General features: G+C 50.6%; 1 protein-coding gene across 1 annotated transcript in view; it reads right to left on the bottom strand.

The window, feature by feature from the left end:
* The window catches only part of Tcea2 (transcription elongation factor A2), a 7653-nt gene extending 7592 nt beyond the window's left edge, over positions 1 to 61 (bottom strand). Inside the window, exon 1 of the mRNA XM_021155510.2 lies at positions 40 to 61. The gene's annotated coding sequence lies outside the window, so the exon portion shown is untranslated. The remainder of the gene's footprint in view (positions 1 to 39) is intronic.
* Between the last annotated feature and the right edge of the window lie 4663 nt (positions 62 to 4724).

Genomic DNA, 4724 nt, shown 5'->3' with positions numbered 1-4724 from the left:
GTGGCGGCGGGTTGCGCCGGTTGCGCCGCCCGGCCTCACCTCGGCCACCTCGGCCGCCGCCGCCGTCGCCTAGATCCGCGGTCCAAACCTCCGCCTGGCGGCCGCGTGCCGCAGAATAAAAACGAGTCCCCGCCCCCGGNACCACAACTCCCAGACGACTGCGCGGCCTACGGCCTGCGGCCTGATTGCCCGCTGGAAAAGGTAGTTCCGCAGGTGCCTCCGCCGGACCACGGCCCCAGGAGCCCATCAAATGCCAGGGAGAGGGAGGACCTAGAGGAGGGAGGAGGACAACCCTACTGCGCTCTGGTCTTTATCTCAACCCATCTGAGCCGCTTGCCCTGGCGGCCCGTCGCGCCGTCACTAATGCACTTAGATCGCCTCCACTTCCGAGAGCCTCTCAGCTCACTCCACACACTTCACTTGGTACCAAGCCGAGTTTGGGGGCTTTCTTGCCGCTGCGCAGGTGGCCCGGGACTCTGAAACGGTTTCTCCGCAAGAATTCAGGCTTTAGCCAAGCAATGGAGGCTCATGCCTTTTTAATCCCAGCACTCGAGAGGTAGAGAGTCAAGCAGATCCCTGTGAGTTCAAGGTCGGCCTGGTCTCTACAGAGCTAGTTCCAATACATGCAGGGTTACACAGAGAAACCCTGTCTCGGGGATGGGGGGAACTATTCAGGTTCTGAAGTCAACCTAACGGTATAAATCCCAAGTTCTGCACATTGCTCTACGTCTCAGTCTCCCAACCTGTGAAGTGACAATGACAGAGGCTGCGATCAGGAGCCTACGATTCATATTTTACACTGAGAACAGGGCAGGGTACTGAGGCAATCCGCTACTGAGGCATTACCTCAGGAAGACNCTAACCACGTCCAGGGAAGGGAGAATGGTACTCTGCTCTTCTTCTGTCCTATAGATGGTGGCAGGTGTGCTGGTACTAAAAGTCAATCTGAATTTTTTGTACCCAGGAGGCCAGAGTGCAAATGACATACACAAATGACCTAAGCTGACCGTTTTAATCAGTTATGACATCTTTACCATAAGAAAAAGGCATGGAACTTCTTGAAGGCAACAAAGCTTTTCCAGAGGTGCAGTGATGGCTGAACCCAGCTCTCTAGTTTCATACCACCTCTCATTCTGCCCTTTACTGGGAGCTGTGCCCTTGCTCTAAGCTAAACCCCCCAAAAAAAAATCTGGGAAAGGGAACCCTGTGCTTGAGTACTGAATTAATGCTTTCAGGACCCTACCCCAAGACAGACAGTAAGAGAACCACAGGGCCTTCAGCCATGCTGTGTTTGGCTGATGACTTGACCCTATCAAGGGACAGCCTACTGNGTAGTCCCAGCTCTGACTGGTCCCAATGATGAGCAACAGCAGCCTGTAGGTGGCAGGAGCCACCCACAGATCTGCTCAAGAACAGGCTCTTTCCTGAGTAAAATCCAGTAGATCACCAGCAGGGGAGCTATGTCACAAGAAGCCAGATCAAAGGTGTGTTCAATCCGGAGGGGTCCTCACTTGTGGGGTTGGTACTCACCAGCCAGATATTTCCACATTTCAGCCTTAGAAAATTCCAACCTTAGAAAGCGCAGTTGATAGTATTTTGTTTAGCATGTAGGAAGCCCTGGGTTCAATCCACCGTACTGCATACAAACCAGGCATCACAGGTACGTGCCTGTTCTCTCAGCACTTGGGTGGTAGAGACAGGAAGGCCAGGAGTTAAAGGTTATCTTCAGATATGTATATGAGAGACATGTTTCAGAAACAAAAAGTCCTGATCCCAGATCCTACAAGAGCTCCAAATCGAACCTTCTGGCCCTTGATCAGAAAAGTCACCTCCCACCCCAGATTCTTCCCCACCCCACCCCACCCCCATACACCTTGCTGACTTTCAGAGCTTTATCTTCAGTGGAACCTCCCCACCAAACATCTAGACCATAGATTCACCCAGGTGTTCGCTCCAGTGTGCTGTTGTCCTCTATCCTAGCCTTCTGAAGGTGGTGGAGGACACACCTGCCTGGGTTTGGAGATAAGTTTCTTGGACAATGTGATACCAGGTGGGAAAGAAGGCTTCTGGGAGACAGCCTTACCTACCTATATTGTCCAATCTACTACTGGGGGCTTTCCCAAGTTCCCAGAACACCTAGATGAGGTATCCTAACAATTCACCAACGGCTTTTGTACCCAGCCTTCCTGGGGCGCACACTCCCAATATTTCTTAAGAGTCTGCCCCTGAAGTGGATCTCCGACTTCAAGAGTCCTCAGTGAGCAACATAGCCCTATCCTAGGGACCCTGGGATAGAGATATCCCAGCTTGAAGGTCTGAAAAGGACAGGCAATGATCTAATGAGATAGGATCATGGGACATCCCCAGGGTCTGCCCCACCAGGCCAACTGCACCTTTGACCCAAAGCCTGCCCTACCCCCTTCCTCAGTTCAGGAAACATCGGAAGCCCAAGCCATTTATTTTTCTATTTGTGATCCCTGCCCCCCATCTATGTCTGCCCAGAGCTGGCCCTGACCCCAGTGGTGGCCTGAATGCTTCCCCTCTGGCCAAGGCAGGGCGGTGGTGGGTGGGAAGACTCACACTGCCAAGCTCACACGGAGCCTAAGCTCCAGGAGGTCCTATATCCTTGTCACCATATGATAGTCCCTCCCCTGCATGCAGTTCTCAGGTCTTCTGCCCATCTTGGGGGTTGCAGATCTTCACCATAGGGCTCTGTGGATCTACAACCACAGCCAATCCCACTTTAGGCCCTCCTTGGACACTGGCTTCTGTGGTCAGACAAGGCAGGGACCAGTGACAGATAAAAGGGTCTCCAGTATTATGAGGTAGAAAGTGGAAGAAAGAAAGAAAGAAAGAAAGAAAGAAAGAAAGAAAGAAAGAAAGAAAGAAAGAAAGAAAGAAAGAAAGAAAGAAAGAAAGAAAGAAAGTGTAGATGGATACGAGCTCTCTGAGCCTCTCAGTCTCCTAGACTACAGAATGGGAAGAGCCATAAGCTTATGGAAATGTCTGCTTGGAAAGTCCCCCACCAGCCCACAGCCTGGCCAGGACCCAGCTTCCTCCCCCAGAGGCAGTGTTAGGGAGGCAGGAGACATCCCCTAGAGGCCAGTGAGGCCTTAGCTGCAGGCTTGCTCTAACAATGTGCTTCCCTGACACAATTCCCAGAAATGCTGCCCCCCTCCCCTGCCAGCCCGCCAGCCTGGCGGCCACTCCACCCTCCTACCCTGAGGAGCCCCAGGCAGCCAGGAGGTCAGAGGCAATGGATGAAGCATAGAGGTCTGACTCAGAGGCAGCAAACCTGTGGAATTGTCCCGCCATCCTGCAAAGACCAGCCTGGACCAAGTCAGTCATAGCTAAGCNGCTGCAGAAGGAAAGCTATGCTGGACCTGTAGGATGCTAAGTCACTGAAAAGTATTCCCAGATCTCATTCAGAGGAGAAAGCAAAATCCTTCCAGGCTCCACTGGGCCTCTTGGCCCTCATGCTTCACNCCTGCCCTTCCATACATACACCTGCTCCCTTTTTTTCTTCAGTGGCTTTAAACAGCTCCCCATCGGTGTAGGTAGCATGCTACTTGGATGGTTTCTTCACGGTTCTTTCAGGTTTGAGCTCAAAAACCACTCATAAAAAAATAGATACTGATATAGCCCCATTTTCATGCCCAGTAGTCTTGATATTGGCTTATTTGAGGATTTATTGATTTTTAACCTTTCTACTTCAGAATGGAAACATCTTACAGCAAGGATTGGGGTTGTTTGTTCTTTTCCAATTTCCTATCTCAGAAGACAATCTGGTGCCAGCAGGGGGCTCAGTACCAAAATAATGAATTCTGTCTCTGAACAAAGGAGAGTGGAAGTCCCTAAACATGGCCAGCTGGGTCCCCACCAAAGCTACTTGTCAACAGTCAGGAAAAGAAAAAGGAGAAAAAACAAAGACGAAAACAAAACATAGGAAGCTGGGTGTGATATTAAACCTACAATCCCACAACTCAGAAGTCAGCCCGAGTTACACAGAAGAGTTCCAGAGTCATCTTAATTTGTTTTCTTTGTTTTTGTTTTTGAAACAAGGCCTCTACATAGTCCTGGCTAACTCACTTCATATACCAGGCAGGCAACCATGCCCAATCCAGTAAACATTTTTTTAAAAAAGAAGGAAAATACCCAGGCAGTGGTGGTGTATGCCTTTAATCCCAGCACTTGAAAGATAGAGGCAGGTGGATCTCTATGAGTATCAGGCCAGCCTGATCTACAGAGCTAGTTCCAGGACAGCCAGAGGTACCCTTTTTCGAAAAACTAAAAAAGAGGAGGAAAAGAAAAAGAAANGAAGAAAAAGAAGAGAGGGAGAAGAATGGGGAAGGAGAAAAAGGAAATAGATGTTTTTCTCTGCTTTAGTGTCCTTTTATCTTCATTTCCCAATCTGTCAAAGCAGGGAGGGGCCAGCCTAACAGGGCAGGGCATTCGGGATGGATACCTCGCTCCAGTAAACTAAGAGACCCGCGATTGCCTGCAGTTAGCCCACCTTATAGGCAAAGTACCACCAAGGGGACCGACACACTCATGAGAACAAAGACAGTAACATCCACAGACCCAAGCCAGGCACCAAGGGGAGAAAAAAAGTAACTATTTATGTAAAGACCGGCAGTCCTGCGGTGTGGGGGCGGGGCCGTGGGTGAGGCCAACGGAATGGGCGAGAGTACCGGCCAGCAGGGGTTGGGGAAACTGGACAGAAT

This window comes from Mus caroli, chromosome 2 (assembly GCF_900094665.2).
Source record: "Mus caroli chromosome 2, CAROLI_EIJ_v1.1, whole genome shotgun sequence".
Taxonomy (NCBI): Eukaryota; Metazoa; Chordata; class Mammalia; order Rodentia; family Muridae; genus Mus; species Mus caroli.
Note: the sequence above shows the minus strand (reverse complement) of the source record. Positions and strands in the feature narration are given on the sequence as shown.